Raw genomic sequence first — 23444 nt, forward strand, 5'->3', positions numbered from 1 at the left:
GGAGGGAGAAGCCTATATGTTTAGATGGCAAAGCAACAAGATAAAAGGAGTTTTAGTTCCAGAGAATCACTGGACCACCTGCCTCTGGACTTCATTTACATGAAGAAAACTCTTCTATTATGTTTAAATAAATTTTCTGTTATATATAGCTGAAGCTAATACTAAATTATGCATACTTACTGCTCTCTTGAAGAAGAGCCTCACCTACATTTATATTCTGTCAATTCCATATGCATCTGTAATCCTCAACCTCCCATTTAAGCTTATTCTAATGTCTTTTTGAACAGATACCCATGGTTTGACCTGACATCAGCTCTGCTTGTTCAAATCTCTGACTAATGGTTTATTATATTTGGTGCAATTCTGCTTATATTTTACTTCTGATTAAATTGTAATGGAAAGTCCCTTGATTCTTCCTCAACTATTTTTAACACTGCATTATTTTCACAGTGCTATTCATAACCATGCCATCATATTTTACATTTTATTAATTAAATTATACAACATTGATTTAGCACCTTCTATGTGCTCTTTAGTGGTGGACACAAGGGAGACACAAAAATCAGTAAAACATGGAGTATTCCATTAAGAATTTGACAATCCAGTGGGAGAGAGGAATACGAAGCAATTAACATAATAAAAAGAGAAGCAAGAAAGCCATATTTTGTATGCTTTGTGTAAGTATGCAATATTTAAATTTTTTTTTCTGAATTCACCACTGAAGTTTATAAGACTGGAATTAGAAGTTGAGTTTCCTGATTCCCAATATCCTACCCATAATAACAATTTCCACACTTGGCTGCTATCCCATGTTTCATAAAAACATCTCAAAAAATAAAATCTTATTTATTTAAAAGTTTCTTGTTTTTTGTTTGTTTGTTTGGTTGGTTGGTTGGGTTTTTTGGGGTTTTTTTGTTTTTTGTTTTTTTGGGGGGTTTTTGCTGCACCACACAGCTTGCAGGATCTTAGTGAAAGCAATGAGTCCTAATCACTGGACCGCCAAGGAACTCCCACTTTAAAAGTTTAAAGTAAAGAAAATAAAGAGTTTGAAAGAATTAGAGTCTATTTACGTTCATTTGTTTATTTACCATATGTCAGGCCCAGAGGTACATGTTGGGATAAATTGACAAAAATGACTGATGTGGTCCTGTCCTCACAGATATTAAACATAAATCTCCCATGTAAACACAAAATGCTAACTGTGATTATAACATTTCCAAGGGGAGGTACATGGTACCCAGAGAGGATATGATGGGAGCATTGATTCTAGTTCAGGAGAGCATGGAAGGGGCTGGGGAAGGGAGTCAGAGGGTGTTGTAAAAGACACAGACTCACTGAATGGATACAAAAACAAGACCCACATATATGCTGTCTACAAGAGACACAGTTCAGACCTAAGGACACACACAGCCCAAAAGTGAGGGGATGGAAAAAGATATTCCATGCAAATGGAAATCAAAAGAAAGCTGGAGGAGCAATACTCATATCAGATAAAATAGACATTAAAGTAAAGAATGTTACAAGACACAAGGAAGGACACTACATTATGATCAAGTGATCAATCCAAGAAGATATAACAATTATAAATATATATGCACCCAACACAGGAGCACCTCAATACATAAGGCAACTGCAAACAGCTATAAAAGAGGAAATTCACAGTAACACAATAATACTGGGGGACTTTAACACCTCACTTACAGCAATGGACAGATCATCCAAACAGAAAATTAATAAGGAAACACAAGCTTTAAATGACACAATAGATCAGATAGATTTAATTGATATTTATAGGACATTCCATCCAAAAACAGCAGATTACACTTTCTTCTCAAGTACACACATTGGAACATTCCAATCCTGGAATTGGGACATTCTCCAGGATAGATTACATCTTGGGTCACAAATCAAGCCTCAGTAAATTTAAGAAAATTGAAATCATACCAAGCATCTTTTCTGACCACAATGCTGTGAGATTAGAAATCAATTACAGGGAAAAAAACGTAAAAAATACAAACACATGGAGGCTAAACAATATGTTACTAAATAACCAAGAGATCACTGAAGAAATCAAGGAGGAAATAAAAAAATACCTAGAGACAAATGATAATGAAAACACAATGATCCAAAACCTCTGGGATGCAGCAAAAGCAGTTCTAAGAGGGAAGTTTAGAGCAATATAATCCTACCTCAAGAAACAAGAAAAATCTCAAATAAACAATCTAACCTTACACCTAAAGGAAAGAAGAGCAAACAAAAGCTAAAGTTAGTAGAAGGAAAGAAATCATAAAGATCAGAGCAGAAATAAATGAAATAGAAACAAAGAAAACAATAGCAAAGATCAATAAAACTAAAAGCTCGTTCTTTGAGAAGATAAATAAAATTGATAAATGATTAGCCAGACTCATCAAGAAAAAGAGGGAGAGGACTCAAATCAATAAAATTAGAAATGAAAAAGGAGAAGTTACAACAGACACTGCAGAAATACAAAGCATCCTAAGAGATGACTACAAGCAATACTATGCCAATAAAATGGACAATCTGGAAGAAATGGAAAAATTCTTAGAAAGGTATAACCTTCTAAGACTGAGCCAGGAAGAAATAGAAAATGTGAATAGACCAATCACAAGTAATGAAATTGAAATTGTGATTAAAAATCTCCAACAAACAAAAGTCCAGGACCAGATGGCCTCAAAGGTGAATTCTATCAAACATTTAGAGAAGAGCTAATGCCCATTCTTCCCAAACACTTCCAAAAAATTGCAGAGGATGGAACACTCCCAAACTCATTCTATGAGGCCACCAACACCCTGATACCAAAACCAGACAGATACTATAAAAAAAGAAAATTACAGACCAATAACACTGATGAATATAGATGCAAAAATCCTCAACAAAATACTAGCAAACAGAATCCAACAACACATTACAAAGATCATACACTATGATCAAGTGGAATTTATCCCAGGGATGCAAGGATTCTTCAATATACTCAAATCAATCAATGTGATACACCATATTAACAAATTGAAAAAGAAAAACCATATGATCATCTCAATAGATGCAAAAAAAGCTTTTGACAAAATTCAACACCCATTTATCATAAAAACTCTTCAGAAAGTGTGCATAGAGAGGACCTATCTTAACATAAAAAAGGCCATAAATGACAAACCCACAGCAAACATCATTCTCAATGGTGAAAAACTGAAAGCATTTCCTATAAGATCAGGAACAAGACAAGGGTGTCCACCTAGCCACTATTATTCAACATAGTTTTGGAAGTCCTTGCCACAGCAATCAGAGAAGAAAATGAAATAAAAGAAATACAAATTGGAAAAGAAGAAGTAAAACTGTCACTGTTTGCACATGACATGATACTATACATAGAGAATCATAAAGATGCCACCAGAAAACTACTAGAGCTAATCAATGAATTCAGTAAAGTTGAAGGATACAAAATTAATGCACAGAAATCTCCTGCATTCCTATACACTAACAACAAAAGATCAGAAAGAGAAATTAAGGAAAAAATCCATTCACCATTGCAACAAAAAGAATAAAATACCTAGGAATAAAACTACCTAAGGATATAAAAGACCTATGCTCAGAAAACTATAAGACACTGATGAAAGAATTCAAAGATGACACACAGATGGAGAGATATTCCATGATCTTGGATTGGAAGAATCTATATTGTGAAAATGACTATACTACCCAAAGCAATCTACAGATTCAATGCAATTCCTATCAAATTACCAATGGCTTTTTTTACAGAACTAGAACAAAAAATCTTAACATTTGTATGGAGACCAAAGAGACCCTGAATAACCAAAGCAGTCTTGAGGGGAAAAAATGTAGCTGGAGTGCTTCCCTGGTGGTGCAGTGGTTGAGAGTCCGCCTGCCGATGCAGGGGACGTGGGTTTGTGCCCAAGTCCAGGAAGATCCTACATGCTGCAGAGTGGCCTGGCCCGTGAGCCATGGTAACTGAGCCTGCGTGTCCAGAGCCTGTGCTCCAAAATGGGAGAGGCCACTACAGTGAGAGGCCCACATATCGTTAAAAAAAAAAATGGAGCTGGAGGAATCAGGCTCCCTGACTTCAAACTATACTACAAAGCTACAGTAATCAAGACAATATGGTACTGGCACAAAAACAGAAATATAGATCAATGGAACAGGATAGAAAGCCCAGAGGTAAACCCACACACATTCTTGCCTCCTTATTTTTGATAAAGGAGGCAAGAATATACAATGAAGAAAAGACAGTCTCTTCAATAAGTGGTGCTGGGAAAACTGGACAGCTACATGTAAAAGAATGAAATTAGAACACTCCCTAACACCATACACAAAAATAAACTCAAAATGGATTAAAGACCTTAATGTAAGACTGGACACTATAAAACTCTTAGAGGAATACATAGGAAGGAAACTCTTTGACATAAATAACAGCAAGATCTTTTACAATCCACCTCTTAGAGTAATGAAAATAAAAACAAAACTAAACAAATGGGACCTAATGAAGCTTAAAAGCTTTTGCACAACAAAGGAAACCATAAACAAGACGAAAAGACCACCCTCAGAATGGGAGAAAATATTTGCAAATGGACAAAGGATTAATCTCCAAAATATATAAACAGCCCATGCAGCTCAATATTAAAATAACAAACAACCCAATCCCAAAATGGGCAGAAGACCTAAATAGACATTTCTCCAAAGAAGACATACAGATGGCCAGCAAACACATTCAAAGCTGCTCAACATCACTAATTATTAGAGAAATGCAAATCAAAACTACAATGAGGTATCACCTGACACCAGTTAGAATGGGCATCATCAGAAAATCTACGAACAACAAATGCTGGAGAGGGTGTGGAGAAAAGGGAACTCTCTTGCACTTTTGGTGGGAATGTAAATTGATACAGCCACTATGGAGAACAGTATGGAGGTTCCTTAAAAAGCTAAAAACAGAATTACCATATGATCCAGCAATCCCACTACTGGGCATATACCCAGAGAAAACCATAATTCAAAAAGACACATACACCCTAATGTTCATTGCAGCACTATTTACAATACCCAGGTCATGGAAGTAACCTAAAGACCCATCAACAGGCGAATGGATACAGAAGATGTGGTACATATATTCAATGGAAATTACTCAGCCATAAAAAGGAATGAAATTGGGTCATTTTTAGAGACGTGGATGGATCTAGAGACTGTCATACAGAGTGAAGTAAGTCAGAAGGAGAAAAACAAATGTAGCTTATTAACACACATATGTGGAATCTAGAAAAATGGTACAGATGAAGCAATTTGCAAGGCAGAAATAGAGACACAGATGTAGTGAACAAATGTATGGACACCAAGGTGGGAAACCTGTGTGGGGGGTGAATTGATAGATTGGGATTGACATATATTCACTAATATATATAAAATACATAATTAATAAGAACCTGCTATATAATAAATAAATAAATAAAAGAACTGGAGCTGTGGGCAGGAAGGAGATCACCTAGAGAGAATGTGTAGAAAGGGGTAAGAAGTGAGTTTTCGATTCACCAATCCTGAATGGGCCTGGTAGGGTAGCACGAACTTGCAGAGGAAACTGTGCCGTACTGGCCAGGGAAGAAGGAAGAAAACCAAGAGCTGGTAGAGAGAGACCTGAAAGCCAATCAGGAGAGCATTTCAAAGAAAGAGTGTTCAACAATGTCAAATAAGGTGAGGTTGAAAACTGCCTATAGCGATGACTCAAGCGCAGATCTTTTGATGGAATGATGAGGGTGAAAGCCAGATTGGAGGGAACTGAGGAGTGAATGGTAAGAAAATGGAAGCAGAGGATGGAAAATTCTTTTGAAAAGTTTATGAAGGGGAAATCTAGATGAGGATGTAAGGCTGAGGGATGGTTGGTTTTGTTTTGTTTTGTTTTGTTATTATGGCAGACATGAATAGACAGAACAAACAGAAAATCCATAAATAGACTCATACAAATGGAAATTTAGAATATGATAAAGGTGGCATCTCAAATCTCTCAAATCTTTTTAATATAAAGATATTAAAATATCTTTTAATAAATGGTGTTGGGATGCCTAAATAGCCATGTGGAAATTATAAAATTGCATCCACATCTCATATCATATACAAGAATAAATTCCAAATGGACTGGATGTAAAAAGGCAAGTATGTAAGTTCTAGAAGAAAACATGTGTGAATTCCTTTATATTTTGAGGGCACGAAAAGGTATTTGTAACTCAAAATCTAGATGCAATAAAAGAAAAGATTGATAAACAGAATTATTTAAAAAGAAGAAACTTTTGCATGGCTAAAAACACAATAAGCAAGCAAACAAAAAAAACATTATAAACAAAGTCAAAAGACTAATGACAAACTTGGAGAAAATTTTTGCAACATGTATTATTTATATTATGTGTATTACAGGTAAAGGAATGGATACATAGATGTAGATGTGAAGGATCAGTTGACAGGGAGCAATTGGCCAGAGAAAGGGAGCGGGGAGAAAAGATTGCTAGGGTGACCGACGTCCTGTGAAACTGTGGGAGAGAGGACAGGGCAAAGAAAGACAAAAAGGGACTGTTAGCAACTTCTGTGTTAAATGGAGGGAAAGAGGAGCAGGTGGTCCGGATCTTGATGGTATTGGATGTTTAATAGCATTAGGAGGCAAGTTAGCAGCTGAGAGGGAGAGGAGAGAAATTTGAAATGAAGGGGAGGAGCCTGCACTGACCAAAGAAATGCGAGGAAAGACCAGACCCTGTTGGGTGAGTGCAGTTGTTGAGGGTGAAATTACAAAGGAGCCATTGTACTCCACGAGTGACTTTCCCTGGCAGTCCTTGAAAACTGAGTTATTTGACTTTCTGTTGTCTCCTCAGGGGAAAGAAGTTCTTTCTAATTCAACTTCATCTTTGTGAGAACTTTTTCCGGAATTTCCTGGTGGTCCAGTGGTTAGGACTCAGCCCTTTCACTGCCAGGGCTGGATTCGATCCCTGGTCGGGAAACTAAGATCCCACAAAAAAAAAAAAAAAAAAAAAAAAAAAGAACTTTTTTCCTGGAGAACCAGAAGGAGGGAGGAAAAGAAGTACCAGTCAGCAGGAAGCAGTTAATTTACATGAAAAATATTATGCCCAATTCATTAAATTTGCCTGGTAAAACAGGTGAGCAATATCAGCCACAGAGAGAGGCAGAGAAAGAACCTTCTGGGAGGAATGTTAGGTACAACTGTTAGAAGAAGACTAGCAATAAGTTTATCTTATCACTTTTAAATCAGAGCAGGCTTTCACTGCCATTTTAATATTTTTTCTTTTGGTGTATGGTCAACTTTGTTCTTTTTTTTTAACATCTTTATTGGAGTCTAATTGTTTTACAATGGTGTGTTAGTTTCTTCTTTATAACAAAGTGAATCAGTTATACATATACATATGTTCCCATATCTCTTCCCTCTTGCATCTCCCTCCCTATTCCACCCCTCTAGGTGGTCACAAACCACCGAGCTGATCTCCCTGTGCTATGCGGCTGCTTCCCACTAGCTATCTATTTTACGTTTGGTAGTGTATATATGTCCATGCCACTCTCTCACTTTGTCACAGTTTACCCTTCCCCCTCCCCACATCCTCAAGTCCATTCTCTAGTAGGTCTGTGTCTTTATTCCCATCTTACCCCTAGGTTCTTCATGACCTTTTTTTTTTCTTAGATTCCATATATATGTGTTAGCATATGGTATGTGCTTTTCTCTTTCTGACTTACTTCACTCTGTATGACAGACTCTAGATCCATCCGACTCACTACAAATATCTCAATTTCGTTTCTTTTTTTTCTTTTTTTTTTTTGCAGTACACAAGGCTCCCACTGTTGTGACCTCTCCAGTTGTGGAGCACAGGCTCCGGATGTGCAGGCCCAGTGGCCATGGCTCACGGACCCAGCCACTCAGCAGCATGTGGGATCTTCCCAGACTGGGGCACAAACCCATGTCTCCTGCATCAGCAGGCGGACTCTCAACAACTGTGCCACCAGGGAAGCCCTCGTTTCTTTTTATGGCTGAGTAATATTCCATTATATATATGTGCCCCATCTTCTTTATCCATTCATCCAATGATGGACACTTAGTTTGCTTCCATGTCCTGGCTACTGTAAATAAAACTGCAATGAACATTTTGGTACATGACTCTTTTTGAATTATGGCTTCACAGGCAAATTCTGTCAAACATTTAGAGAAGAGCTAACACCTATCATTCTCAAACTCTTCCAAAATATAGCCGATGGAGGAACACTCCCAAACTCATTCTACAAGGTCACCATCCCCCTGATACCAAAACCAGTCACAAAGAAAGAAAACGACAGACCAATATCACTGATGAACATAGATGTAAAAATCCTCAACAAAATACTAGCAACCAGAATCCAGCAGCACATTAAAAGGATCATACACCATGATCAAGTGGGGTTTATTCCAGGAATGCAAGGATTCAATATATGCAAATCAATCAATATGGTACACCATATTAACAAATTGAAGGAGAAAAACCATATGATCATCTCAACAGATGCAGAGAAAGCTTTTGACAAAATTCAACACCCATTTATGATAAAAAACCCTGCAGAAATTAGGCATAGGGGGAACTTTCCTCAACATAATAAAGGCCATATATGACAAACCCACAGCCAACATCGTCCTCAATGGTGAAAAACTGAAACCATTTCCACTAAGATCAGGAACAAGACAAGGTGGCCCACTCTCACCATTATTATTCAACCTAGTTTTGGAAGTTTTAGCCACAGCAATCAGAGAAGAAAAAGAAATAAAAGGAATCCAAATCAGAAAAGAAGAAGTAAAGCTGTCACTGTTTGCAGATGACATGATACTCTACATAGAGAATCCTAAAGATGCTACCAGAAAACTCCTAGAGCTTACTGCCTTTTGTGACATGGCTGGCTGAGTAAATCCTTGTCCAGAGCTCAAAGTCCTAATTCTTCCTAAAGCTATTAATCTCTGAGATTATTCTCTGAAGGGGCTGGTACATGGGGTGTGTCTACCTCTCAACTGGCTGGATGACTGACTGTGGGGCAGTAAACATCTAAATAAACATCTGCAGTTTGCTAGTTCCCGCCTTGCCCATCCCCCAGCCCCATGCACTCTATAGATTAAATGTGCATTAATGTTTTTCTGTTATGAAAACCTCTTCCCATCCGGGCTGGGGGAAATGGCCCTTAGTTTGGCAGTGTTGGAGCTTAGGGGATGTTAGGCTATATGTCCAGAGAAAGAATGTGGATGCAGTGAGTTCTTTTTGTGGAGGGGAAAAGGCATGCTTATTGAGGACTTAATGATCCTTAATCAGAGCACAATATTGACCCATTCTCTGTGGAAAGGATTAGGAAATCTCTAGTAACAATATAATTTAAAAGAAAAAAACAAAACAAAACAAAAAAAACAGTCTTCTGGGGTTCAAAGGAAGGAAAAGCCTCTAAGTGTCCTGCCTGGGAAGCTCAGGTCTACATCTAAGCACTGCCTGAGTCCAGCTCTGTGCTGGGAAACTGCTGTTCCCAGGTGGGGAGGGAGGAGACTTCAGGGGAACCCAGCCAAAGCTGGAAGTTTCCATGCAGTTGGAAAGCAGCTTGTCAGCTTGTCCTTGTTTATGTAGGGACATGCTAACCTGGAAGGTCTAGAGCCCTTGGGATCCTAGGGTGGCCCAAGGCGAGATGGTCTATGTCTCTCTCCTGGGCAGCCCCCTCACACCTCTGGACTCGAGGACCAGGGGCCTTCTAGGCATTATTCCCAATGATTCAACTTCAAACTGACTGCCAGTGTGGAGAGTTGATGGGAAAGTATTTTCATTCTAAGGAGGGCTCCACATGTTTCAAAGGAATTCATTTCTAAAGGTGGAACTTCACATACACAGTGATGAAAGATACTCTGAGGCAGAATGTTCTACCTTGTGCTGTTCAAATGACCTAATAGGTAGCCTCCCATTTCACCCTCCTGAGAGGTTGGCTTTGCCCTTTGGAACTTTAGGAACAACTGACTCATTGTCTTCTTTGGAGGTTAATGGATTTCAGTCTGCTCAAAGGACTTCCTGATAATGGGTATTTATAACTGGACATTATCAGGGGACAGTAGGTAAGAGCTTCTTTTTTTTCAGAGAGCAGCAAGGGAGCCATGACAATCACTTTGATAGCAAAAAGAGGATATGTTTACTACATTGCCCTAAGGCCTTAGAGAAGATGGGTTTTATTATCTCCTTTTTATACAACAGGGGCATCAGGATCCACAGGAACTGTGAGACTGCTGATCCTGGAGGGTCACTGCAGATTACAAGCAAGCACTGCCTCTTTCACAACAAAGGAGGGAGCCAATTTAAGATAGTAAACCCAGTGAAACGGATGTTTTTAAATTTTTATTTTCAACATCAACTGATTTGGAGCACTTACGCTTTGTAATTACACATTTCTCATTTATGCTTTGTTAGTGATTTTCCCTCTCTTGTCCTTTAAACGGGCCACATTAGCAACGAGGCACTCTGACGTGGGGGATTTATGGCACACACAGGGATGTTTCTAAAACACACAAAGGATTTGGGTCACAGATATCCAGTACAGGACTGCATCTGCTCTATTTTAATAATGTTTCTAAAAAATGCTTATGAGTTCAGTGTGCTCCACTTCAATTTTGTTTAATTAAAACTTACTTTTAAATTATTCTCTAAAGCTGGGAATAGTAGCTCTGGTTCCTTTTAGGATAGTCAATCGCATTCTTTGCAGTTTATATATTTTAAACTGCATCTTTTTAGCCAGCTACTTGCGAGCTCTATCACAAGTTACCTACATTCTCTGTACCTCAGTTTCCTCATATGTAAAATGGGCGTAATAATAGTACCTTACTCATAGCATTTTTATAAATGATTAAGTAAGGAAATGCATTTCATTGATGCTCAAGCACAGTCTAGAATTCTCTACCAAACTTAGTTATTATTAACACATTATAGTTGTATTGAATTACCAATTGGTGCTTGTAAAAAGAAATCTAAAAAATATGGATGTTTATAAAGTAAAAACTGATAGTATTCACTCTTCACTCAGCCCCACCCTATTCTGCTTCCTAGAGATACTTCCCAGAGATAACTGGTGTATATTGACTGCAATTTTTCTATGCACATTCATGCCACTGCCTTAAACCTTTGCTTGTCCCATCTAACAACTAACCACGGACATCCTTCCAGAACAGATCCTGTGGAGCCACCTCTTTACATAACATGGCTATTAGCTCCTTGTCTGATTTGTTTGTGGCTGCATTATGTGTTTAGGTGCCTTTCACATTTCTCTGTAGTCAAATCCTCACTCTTTTTCTCACACCTAATGGGGTTTGTAATGCTTAGGAAGACCTTCTCCATGTTTAGCGTTTAGAAATACACTTCCCAGGACTGGAAAACAAAGAGTTGCACAACTCAAGAGAACTTTTGGAACATACAAAGTGGACCATACTGAACTCAGGTCCGCCTGCCCGACTCGCAGAAGAGCCAATCTACTGACAGGAGGTTGTGGTGAAGGGAAGTACATCATTGATTGCAGGGCACCAAGCAAGGGAGTAGGAGACAAGCCTCAGATCCAGTCCATCTTGGCCTTTGATTTAGGGGGTTTTTTAAAGGGAAAGACAAAAAGGCTGGGATTAATCACTCTTTTGTGATGTTTCTGTGACAGTTCCCAGTTTTGGGAGTCAGCATGTTTCCAGTCTATGATTCTCAGGCCGGGTCATCCATGGCTCGGGGGTCTGTGAGTTCATCTTGCCCTGGAGAAACAACCTGAGTTTGTATGTTAATGGTGGTGTCTATAATAGCAATTTTAGTACATTAACGATGTTATTGACAACAGCAATTTTAGTCATCTGACTCTGCTTTATTAGTGTTCAGTTAGCACAGGACTGAGGTCAGAGGGGACAAGAAAGGGAATAAACTTTTGGATAGAGAGCTTAATCAAAAACTTGGTAATGGAATTCGGTTTTAGGGAGACTCAGTTTTGAAACCAAGCAGGGCTCTGCAAGGCTCCCCCAGGTGATGCCAAAAGCTCAGCTTCCCTGTATACCAGTGCCGAATCGAATCTCAGAGACCAAGTTTTGAGTGAGGTAGAAAAGGATAACTTTATTACTTTGCCAGGCAAAGGGGGACACAGCGGGCTCCTGCCTTGAAAACAATGTGTCCCCACTTGGAGAGGATAGTCAGAAGTTTTACAGTAATGGTTCAAAGAGGGGTGATCAGCTCGTGGACATTCTTCTGATGGGTTGGTGGTGAGGTAAGTAGGAGTCAGCATCATCAACCTTCAGGTTCCAACTGGTCTGGGGTCTACATGATTGTGGGCAGCATATCATTGTTAATCGTTAACTTCTCCCGCCTGGAGGGAGTTTCAGTATCTGCAAAACAGCTCAAAGATATTGTTGTGTGTATCCTTTGATGGGGACTGAGGACCTTGCCCTAAGGCTGCACTATTGCTTCTCTTGACTGTTTGTTTCTCGCTTGTCTCACATCCTCCCTTCCCTAATTAACAACTGCTTGAATCTGCCCCTTGGAACTCAGGGAAGGTCATGGAGGCTGAATGAAGGCTATTTCCTGTAATCAAAGAAATGGAGGACACAGAAAGACTTTGTGCCCAGCAGCCCCACAGAGCCCTGCTCTGTATCACAGGTACAAAAGCCTTTCTGCGTTCCCCATTCTTTATTTGTAAACAAAGGCCTCAGCTTCCTAGATCTTCCCTGAGTTCCAAAGTGCAGATTCAAATAGTTACTACTTAGGGCACACAATAGTGCATCAATAAAGCAGAGTTCTAGTTCCTCCTCCGTGGATATACAGAACAATCTGATACAATCTCTAAGTTCGACAGGAACTAAGGCCCCCCGCCCAGGTGGAGGATGGTAACTTCAAGTCCAGCACAAGAGTTCTAGAACACCACCCTGTTACCTCCCCACCAACCAATCAGAAGAAAGTCACACGCCTATAGCCCTCACCCCAAATTTTGTCTTTAAAAACTTCCCCCAAAACCACTGGGGAGTTAGGGTCTTTTGAGCACAAGCAGCCCATACCCCTTGCTTGGCCTTTGCAGTAAACCTCTCTCTGCTCTGAACTCTGACGTTTCAGTTTGTTTGGCCCCACCGTGCGTCAGGCACATGTACCTGGGTTGACAACAGTTTCGACATTAAATTTTGTGATCCATTAATGTGAGTGTATTTTACTTTTTCCTGGAAGAGGGCAAATGACTGAAATGCTTTTAGGTGTCATGGGGAATGCTATCTTCAGCTAATGATGAGAAATGCAGGCCTGAGGACACCACAATCTGCACAGGTCTCTGAATTGTACCCCACGGGCTTCCTCTACGTCATGGTGTTGGGAGGAAGGAGAAGGTCGGTAATTTGGTGCCTGATGTTTGAACCTGTGATTTAACCATCATGGTGTGTAAGAAAGTGGTTTAACCTTATCTCCTTATTTCAGAAGGTCATTGTCAAAGATAATGACAAGCAAAATAATTGGAGACTCAAAAGTGACTGATAAAGCCAGCCAAAGCCAGTAGTTCTTTGCAAGGTCCACCAAGTCCGCTGCATACTTGCTCACATCTGGGCATTGAGACTTATTGTTGAGAATATCACTCAAAGGTATATGTCAAAAAGACAAGTGGATATTTAATTTTTTTTTTTGGCCGCCCTGGGAGGCTTGTGGGATATTAGTTCCCTGAAACTGGACCCCTTGCAGTGGAAGCACGGAGTCTTTATTTTTGCATTTTTAAAACATTTATTTATTTATTTATTTATGGCTGTGTTGGGTCTTCGTTGCTGTGCGCATGTTTTCTCTAGATGCAGTGAGCGGGGGGCTACTCTTTGTTGTGGTGTGCAGGCTTCTTATCGCAGTGGCTTCTCTTGTTGCAGAGCACGGGCTCTAGGTGCATGGGCTTCAGTAGCTGTGGCACACAAGCTCTAGAGCGCAGGCTCGGTAGTTGTGACACATGGGCTTAGTTGCTCCGAAGCATGTGGGATCTTCCCGGACCAAGGATCAAATCTGTGTCCCCTGCATTGGCAAGTGGATTCTTAACCACTATGCCACCAGGGAAGTCCCCAGAGTCTTAACCACTGGACCACCAGGGAAGTCCCAACAAGTGGATATTTAAAAAGAAAAAAAAAAAAAGGGTGATTGCTGTATCTTTGACTGTGAGGCATTTCTACTTTTTTTAAAACATGCTTTTTCCTACATTTTTCTTTTTTTCTCAGAAAAAGAATCATATTGTATCTGTATAAAGTCAGTACAACTAGCTGAAAAATAGTTAAACAATCTTTACATCTGGCTTACAGAGTACCAAATAATTGGGTGGAATTAAAAAAAGAAGGGCTATTTTGTGGAAAGAAATATATATATTTTTAATTCAACAAACATTTATTAATGTCTACTATTTCAAAATAATTTTGTTAGGAGTTGTGGGGTTTTTGAAAATAGAAAATCATAGTCTTGGGACTTCCTTGGTGGGCCAGTGGTTAAGACTCTGCACTTTCACAGCAGGGGGCACGGATTTGATCCCTGGTCAGGGAACTAAGATCTCACATGCCATTCGGCATGGCCAAAAAGTTTTTTTAAAAGGAAAAAGGAAATCATAGTCTCCACTCACTATCTAGTTATTTATATTCTTTGCTATTTTCTAAACCTTTTCAGGGAATAATTTAGAAGAATACCAAGCAATTAGGAGCAGATTATTTTATGGTAAGCACAGTTTTCTGCATGATCTCTCCTTTTTTCAGAAGGTCATTGTCAAAGATAATAAAAAAATCATTTGGAGACAATCAAATGTATGCTTCTCAGACACGTTTAAACACACCATGTGGGTCAGCCTCCAGGGTGGCCTCAGATGATCCTTGCCTTCAGCAGTCTTCAAACCCTCGTGTAGTTCTCCTTCCACAATGAATCAGGCCATAAGTGACAACAGAATACAGTGGAAGGGACGGCGTGTAACTTCACAGGCTAGGCCTTTAAAGAGGCGGCAGCTTTATCTTGGTCTCTTGGATTGCGTACTCTAGGGCAGGAACCAGCAAATTAGGGTTTATGGACAAAATCCAGCCTGCAGAATGTTTTTGTATAAACTGTGAGCTAAGATTGGTTTTTATATTCTTAAACTATAGTTAAAAAAAGAATTTATGACAGAACCTGGAGGTGGCCCACAAGGTTTAAAATATTTATTATCTAGTCCTTTATAGAAAAAGTTTGCTACCCTTGCTTTGAGGAATCCAGGCACCTTGCTGTGAGCACACTCTTATAGCTCTGTGAAGAGGCCAGTATGGACACAACTGCATCTAACCATGCCACTGCCAGAAAACTGGCCCACAGAAACCCTAAGGGATAATAAGCCTCTGTAGGGGAGGAAGACATTTTCCTCTATCCTTCTAGGTTCTTCTGGCTGGTCTAGAATTAAACTGACATGAGACAGAAGAGCAGGAGAAAATTAAATACAAGTTTAATAACATGTGTACATGGGAGAGACCCAGGAAAACTGAGTAACTCACCAAAATGGCCCAAACTCTCACCTTAAAGAATACCCTCAGCTAAAGACAAGAGAGGATGTTGAGGGTGGGGCCAGTCAGTTATGAGCACAGGAAAAGCACAGTAAACAAGGGAAAGGCTGTTATGCAGATTTAAGTTAGTGCCTTCTCCGTTGATAAGAGTTTCTAGAGATTTGGTCGTTCTCCTCTTCCTGTTACATCAAGGGAGACACTGGCATTGTTCAAATCATTAATTTGGGAGAAAAGCGAATTTAGAATTTTTGGCCATCAGCCAGTCATTTACTCCATCAAGCAGTTTTTTTTCTTTTTAAATAGTCCTGGAAAGGGTTTAGAGATGGGAAAATTAAGGCTCACAGAGGTTAAATGGCTACACTCATAGAATTGGTTAGTAAGAGAGCTAGGTTTGAAGCTCAGTCTCCTGACAGCACATTCAGGCACCTGTTGCTCCACGGTTGAGTGTAGACAGTCCATGGTGGCTCTGGGCTGTTGGTCAGACATATCTGTCCCCTTCATCATGAAATCGTATGTTATTTGTTAAGTCCTCATAGGGTCGAAGTGCTAGGAATAGACGTTTTTCTCCAGTATCATGGAATGTCCAATAGCAGTATTTTTAAAGTCTTTACTATTTGCCTAGTACTGTGCTAGCACTGATTTTTAGATCTTAAGGTCCAAGCTTATGTTCATTATAATGAGTGAGACACTGTCCAGTGCTGGGTATTCATTGGTAAATAAAACCTGCACCTCCACCCTTATGGATCTTCCAGTCTGGTCAGGGAATATCTATCTGATATTCTTTCCTTTGTTATCAACTTATTGCTTAGTTATGGTTTTATAATATTGTATGACTGAAAAACAATAAAATGCCTTGAAATTCATCAGTTACCTACCCTTGAAGTATGTTTTCCTTTCTTCTTTCTTAAAGGTAAATCCCCAGATGGAAGAGCAATTAGACAAGGTTCAGAATGACAAAGAGAGATAAGGTCATTGCAAACAACATTATTCTATTTTGAAAGAGCTATTTTGATCTTTCACCTAAAATGACTTCTTTCTGCTGAAATAGATTTGGCTAAAGTAGCTTGCTTAGCTGATGGTAGAAAAATCAACTATGAAATATAAGAGTTTCATAAAACTGTGACATAACTCAATTTATACAGTCATTATACAATCAATGGCCAAACAGCATTCCCTTTTGGCCCTTTTGGAATGCAATAAACTGTTTTGCCATCTCTGCAGATTAAAGATCCCAATTATTAACTATTCTGATTCGATGATGACTTCAATTAGTTTTCATTTCTTGTGCACTGACCAAGTGAAAGTGGTATTACCAAAAAGGATGGTCTGAGGCATGCTATATAGCAAAGAAAGTCACTCTAGTCTTCAGAAATTGCTCCAGAAAATTGCTCCCATCAGAAAGATAAAACTTATCACAGAAAGGCCACAGGAGAATAAATGAGAAGTAGTTTATAAGCAAACAAACTTGTTTTTCAGGGAAAGAGTGACAGTGGCAAAAGGCTCCAAGGGTTGTTTCACTGATAACAGGTCAGGGAAAAGGCATGTTTTTTACACTTCTTGGAGGATGTAAGTGTTGAGTGGGGTGGGGAATGGAGGAGACCTGGGAAGAGATTTATTTATTCCTGCATATAACACAAATTTCTTGAGTACTTACATGTGAGTCATTAGGCGGGGCTCTAGACTACAAGTCTGAAATAGACATGGTACTTGCCCTCAAGGCACTTACAGTCTAGTGGGGGAAACTGAAAAGGCAAAGGAGTTTAGTATAATCAGGAGGAGTGTGAGCTTTCCTGGGAGGGACAACTAACTCATATTTGACAAGTCAGAGAAGGTTTCCTGGAAGAATTCCCTAAAGCTGAGATCAGAAGCATGGGAGAGACAGAAGAAGAGGAGAGGAGAGTGTTCCTACGGAGGAAATTTTATGGGTAAGAAGCTCAGAGGCGAGAGGGAGCAAGTGTGGAGTATTTAAGGAAAAGAAAATGGTGCATAGGTGGAGAGTTGGGGGATAGTAATGGGAGATAAGGAGTAGGGGTCCTCTAAGCCTGGTTAAGAGTTTCAGGGAATTTCCTGGTGGTCCAGTGGTTAGGACTCCACCTTTCCATTGCAAGAGGCCTGCATTCAATCCCTAGTTAGAGAACTATGATCCCACATGCAACACTGCATGGCCCCCCAAAAAATATTTTAAAAAATAAAAAATAATTGAAAGAAAAAAAAGTTTGGGTTTCAGCCTGAGGGAGGGCAAGAGAGTGGTATGATTCCTCCTCATTTAAAAAAGAAAACTCTGGGGAGTTTCCTTGTGGTCCAGTGGTTAGGGCTCAGCACTGAGCCATGGGACCAAAAAAAAAAAAGAAAGAAAGAAAAAAGAAAAAAAAAGAAGAGAAAGAGAACTCTGGCTTCAGGGGGAGATGGAAAGCTTTGGTCATCTAGGTGGTGAATAATGGTGAGCTGTACTCAGAAAGTTGCAGTGAGGATGGAGAGAATTAAGATCTACTCAGTAGATCTTTAAGAGAAAGAATCTGTAAGATGCTTTGATTACTGATGGATATGGGACATGCTGACAAAGGAGGAGAAAAAGTTTCTGTCTTTGGCAACTAAACGGTCTGACTCACTGAGACAGGAGATTTGGGGTGGGTGGGGAGTGTAAGCAGATAGGGTAGGGGTTCCGCAGAGAACCAGGCATGGCTTTCTTGACATAAGAGAAGCCATTTTTGGCCTAAGCCAATTTTGTGATCTAAGCCTGGGCACAATGCTTGCCCTTGAACGAGTCTCAGTAATTAAGGATCTTAAGGGAACAAAAGAATGCAGGAACAAATGACTGTTATCAGGCAAGAGAAGTAACAATAACAAAGATAATAAATCTGTTGTAAATACTCCCAGTTCTGTTTCAGTGGTAAAAATTAGCCTGAAGCAATTTCTTGAGCTGTTTTGCAGAATTTAACCACTGCTCCCACCAGCACTCAACCACCAGATCAATTGGAACTTAAGGGATGAAGATATTGACATTTACTGACCTTCATGACTTCAGTCGATGAAAGCTTGGACTCTGTCAACCCTTGCCCCAATTCTATGCTAATTATCCTCTGCTTAGACCCCTCCATGAATAAGCGCGTATGCTTAGCTTAAAAATTCCCCAATTATGCTGTTTGGGGAGACACTGCTTTGGGAAAGATCCTGATGTTTTTCTTACTTGCGGCAAATAATAAACACTTCTTTCTTACAATTTTTGGCTGGATTGTGTCTTTTGGCTCCACACCCACCAAGAGGAGGACCCTGTTTTCAGGCAACAGGAGCAGGTTGATTGGGAGGTGGCGGAGGTTGAGATAAAGGCACTGGAGGATATGTTAAGTTGAATCGCAGGAGGAGACTGGCTTAGAGGTTTGGGAATCATCTGCATGGGAGGGAAAAGAGAAGACAATTTAAGAACACTGAGAGAGGTCCACGTTGAAGAGAAAGAGTTTGTAAAGGTGATTTAGATGATTGAGAGGCAAAAGAGAAACATTGGAAGAAGGTGGTATCAGGGGAGCTCATGGACAAGGGCTTTCCAGAGGGAGGGAGTGATCAGTAATGTTCAATGCCATTGAGAACCAGGTGGTAGCGTCAAACTCACACTGAGAGACATTCTACAACGTAACTGACCTGTACTCTTCAAAAATGTCAACGTCAAGAATACGAAGACAGAAACGGAGGTAAAAGGAGACTAAAGAGACATGAAAACTGAGAATGCAATGCATGATCCAGGATTTTCTTTATATATATATATATATATATATATATATATATATATATTTACTTATTTATTTATTTTTTATTTATTTGGGTGAGCCACGGGATCTTCATTGAAGCATGCAGGATCCTTTAGTTGCAGCATGCGGGTTCTAGTTCCCTGACCAGGGACCGAACCTGGGCCCCCTACATCAGGAGCACGGAGTCTTAACCACTGGACCACCAGGAAAGTCCTGTAGCAAGTCATAATTTTTGTTTTGGCCTCACCTCACAGAATGCCGGATCGTAGTTCCCCAACAAGTTGTTATTTTTAAAGTCAGTTTTAATGGTTGCATAATCAGATAATTAATTTCATTCAATTATATTTGAGTTTGTCATTCCTAAAACGGACAGGAAAATAACTTAATGTCATTCCAGGCTTTCTCTAATCACAATCTATCATGCTACTTTGGAAGAGTGGTTTTTGTGAGATACACATGGAAAAAAGTGAAAATCAAAATTATACACTGAGGGCTTCCCTGGTGGCGCAGTGGTTGGGGGTCCGCCTGCCGATGAGGGGGACACGGGTTTGTGCCCCGGTCCGGGAGGATCCCACATGCCACGGAGTGGCTGGGCCCGTGAGCCACGGCTGCTGGGCCTGCGCATCCGGAGCCTGTGCACCACAGCGGGAGAGGCCAACAGCAGTGAGAGGCCTGCGTACCGCAAAAAAAAAAAAAAAAAAATTATACACTGATTGGGACTTCCCTGGTGGTCCAGTGGCTAAGACTCTGCACTCCCAATGCAAGGGACCTGGGTCTGATGCCTGGTCGGGGAACTAGATCCCACATGCTGCAACTAAGACCCTGTGCAGCAAATAAACAAATAAGTAAATATTTAAAAAAATTATACACTGATTATCAAAGCACAAAGCTGGAAGCAAAAGTGAAATTTACAGTCACTTTGTTAGGTTTGTCTAAATATGGGCTTCCCTGGTGGCGCAGTGGTTGAGAGTCCGCCTGCTGATGCAGGGGACATGGGTTCGTGCCCCGGTCCGGGAAGATCCCACATGCCGCAGAGCGCCCGTGAGCCATGGCCGGTGAGCCTGCGCGTCCAGAGCCTGTGTTCCACAACGGGAGAGGCCACAACAGTGAGGCCCGCGTACCGCAAAAAAAAAAAAAAAAGAAAAAAAAGAATCCATCTGCCAATGCAGGGGACACAGGTTCAAGCCCTGGTCCAGGAAGATCCCACATGCTGTGAAGCAACAAAGCCCGTGTGCCACAACTACTGAAGCCCGCACTCCTAAAGCCTGTGCTCTGCAACAAGAGAAGCCACTGCAGTGAGAAGCCTGCTCACCACAACAAAGAGTAGCCCCTGCTCACTGCAACTTACTAGAGAAAGACCACGTACAGCAACGAAGACCCAAAGCAGCCAAAAATAAATTTATTAAAAAAAAATTTGCCTTCAAAAGGTCACCACATCAGTCAGCTTACTTGCCATAAGCTCAAAGTATCTGGCAGGTAATTGGCCAAACCTCAGCTAGTGTAGGACTCCTGATTTATGGGGTTCTATCCCAGTGTAGGCATCTATAGGAGGCTGTGAGTGTACAGGACGTTTTCAAGAAGATGATGAAATGGAACAATAACCCTCATCTCTTTCACGTGGTCCTGCAGTTCTGACAGTTGTGTCCAGCTACCTGAACGCAACATGTTGAAATATTAACATTCTCTTTGTTAATTTCACTCTACTTTTTAATGTTTATTTAAATGTAGACGTCCAAGTTTTTAAACGTTTAAAATATTTCTCCTTTTCCCTTTAGTGTCCACCAAGCACATTTATCAATAAACCTCTAGAAATTGCCCGAACTAGCCATTTGTGGAAAGCAGTGTTGGCGGAGCCAATGCCCTCAGTCAAGATGGCCGTAACTGCCTTCCCTCGTTCTTTCCTGACCTCAGCAAAGATGGTTCCTGCGACTTCCTTTCAAACTCTGCTTTTCCGGTAACAAACGTGGAGCCACCGCTTCCGGTTTGAGGCGGCTGCTGTTGCGGGGCGGTGAGTGAAATCGGGGCCGGGTGATTTTCTGGGCCAGTTTTCTCTGCGGACTCACGAGTGGATCGGATTGGGGGAAGGGAGGGGGTCTCCGCAAGGCATCAGGCCGTTCTCTCCTAATTGGGAAGTTACGGCTGCTTTCCCTGGCCTGCTCCCAAACCTCTCCTCCCCCACCACGGGCGGCCTCTGCAGCGAGCGCCTTGGGGAAGCCCCAGAATTTGCGTGCAGTGTGTCTAAATGAGCTTCGGTTCTTCTTTTTTAAAAAAAACTTTCTTGAGACATAATTGACATATTGTAAAAATTTCCCATTTAAAGTGTAAAATTCAGTGGTTTTTCATATATCCCCAGAATTGTGCATCCATCACCACAATCTAATTTTAGAATATTTTCATCAACTCTAAGAAGAACCTTGTACCCATTAGCAGTCACTCTCTATTCACTATGGCCTCCCAGTCCTAGGCAATTGCTAGTCTACTTTTTTGTCTCTATAGATTTGTCAATTTGCATATTTGATATAAATAGTAGCGTACAGTATGTGGTCTTTCTTGACTAGCTTCTTTCACTAAGTATAATGTTTTAAAAGTTTGTTCTTGTTGTAGCATTTATCGGAACTTAATTCCTTTATTACAGAAAAATATTCCTTGTATTCATATACCGCATTTTGTTCATCCATTCATCAGTTGATGGACATTTGGATTGTTTCCACTTTTTGGCTCTTATGAATAAAGCTGCTGTGAACATCTGTGTACAGTTTGTGTGGACACATGTCTTTATTTCTCTTGAGCACATATACCTACGAGTTGGATCACCTGATCCAAGTGTAACTCAAACCATTTGAGGAACTGCTAAACTGTTTTCCAAAGTACTTGAGCCATTTTACCTTTCTGTATGTGGATATCCAGCTGTCTTAGCGTTGAAAAGACTGTCCTTGCCCTGCGGAATTGTCTTGTCATCCTGGGGAACTTCAGTCGATAACTGTAAGATTTTACTTCTGGACTCTCAATTTTATTCCACTGACTGTTTTTATTCCAATACTACACAGTCTTGATTACTGCAGCTTGTAATTGGTTTTGAAATCAGAAAGTATGAGTACTCAAAATTTGTGTTCTTCGTTTTCAAGATTGGTTTGGCTTGGGCTTCCCTGGTGACGCAGTGGTTGAGAGTCCGCCTGCCGATGCAGGGGACGTGGGTTCGTGCCCCGGTCTGGGAAGATCCCACATGCCACGGAGTGGCTGGGCCCGAGAGCCATGGCCGCTGAGCCTGCACGTCCGGAGCCTGTGCTCTGCAACGGGAGAGGCCACAGCAGTGAGAGGCCCGCCTACTGCAAAAAAAAAAGATTGGTTTGGCTTTATGGGCCCCTTGCATTTCCATATGTACTTTTAAACAGTTTTGTCAATGTCTGCAAATTAAAAAAAAAAATGAACTGAGATTTTGTAAGAACCGTATTGATCTGTACATCAATTTGGGTAATATTGCCATTTTAAAATAGTAAGTGTTCACTTCCATGAACATAGGATGTCTTTCCATTCATTTAGAACTTTAGTTTCTTTCAACATTTTAAAATAGTTCTCAGTGTACATGACTTACATATTTTTCATTATGTGTACCTAAGTATTTTATTTTTTGATGCTATTGTAAATGAAATTACATTCTTTTTTTAAAATTTTATTTATTTTATTTATTTTTGGCTGTGTTGGGTCTTCATTGCTGCATGTGGGCTTTCTCTAGTTGCAGCAAGCGAGGGCTACTCTTCATTGCAGTGCACGGGCTTCTCACTGCTGTACCTTCTCTTGTTGCGGAGCATGGGCTCTAGGCACGTGGGCTTCAGTAGCTGTGGCACATGAGCTCTGTAATTGTGGCTTGTGGGCTCTAGAGCGCAAGCTCGGTAGTTGTGGTGCATGGGCTTAGTTACTCCGCAGCATGTGGGATCTTCCAGACCAGGGCTAGAACCCCATGTTCCCTGCACTGGCAGGCAGATTCTTAACCACTGTGCCACCAAGGAAGTCCAAAATTATATTCTTAATTTCATTTTTAGGTGGTTTATTGCTAGTGTATATAAATACAAATGATTTTTCTGTATTGATCTTGTATCCTGCAACCTTGTTTAACTTTAATTATTCTAGTAGTTTTTTTAAAGTGGATTCATTGGGACTTTCTATAC

The 23444-nt window shown here is 40.4% G+C and overlaps 1 protein-coding gene across 1 annotated transcript in view; it reads left to right on the forward strand.

Moving 5' to 3' along the window:
• The first annotated feature begins 21251 nt into the window (after nucleotides 1-21251).
• The window catches only part of SHLD1 (shieldin complex subunit 1), a 106389-nt gene continuing 104196 nt past the window's right edge, over nucleotides 21252-23444 (forward strand). Inside the window, exon 1 of the mRNA XM_082645684.1 lies at nucleotides 21252-21286. The gene's annotated coding sequence lies outside the window, so the exon portion shown is untranslated. The remainder of the gene's footprint in view (nucleotides 21287-23444) is intronic.

The sequence above is a fragment of the Mesoplodon mirus genome, assembly GCF_964341445.2.
Source record: "Mesoplodon mirus genome assembly, chromosome: 15".
Taxonomy (NCBI): domain Eukaryota; kingdom Metazoa; phylum Chordata; class Mammalia; order Artiodactyla; family Ziphiidae; genus Mesoplodon; species Mesoplodon mirus.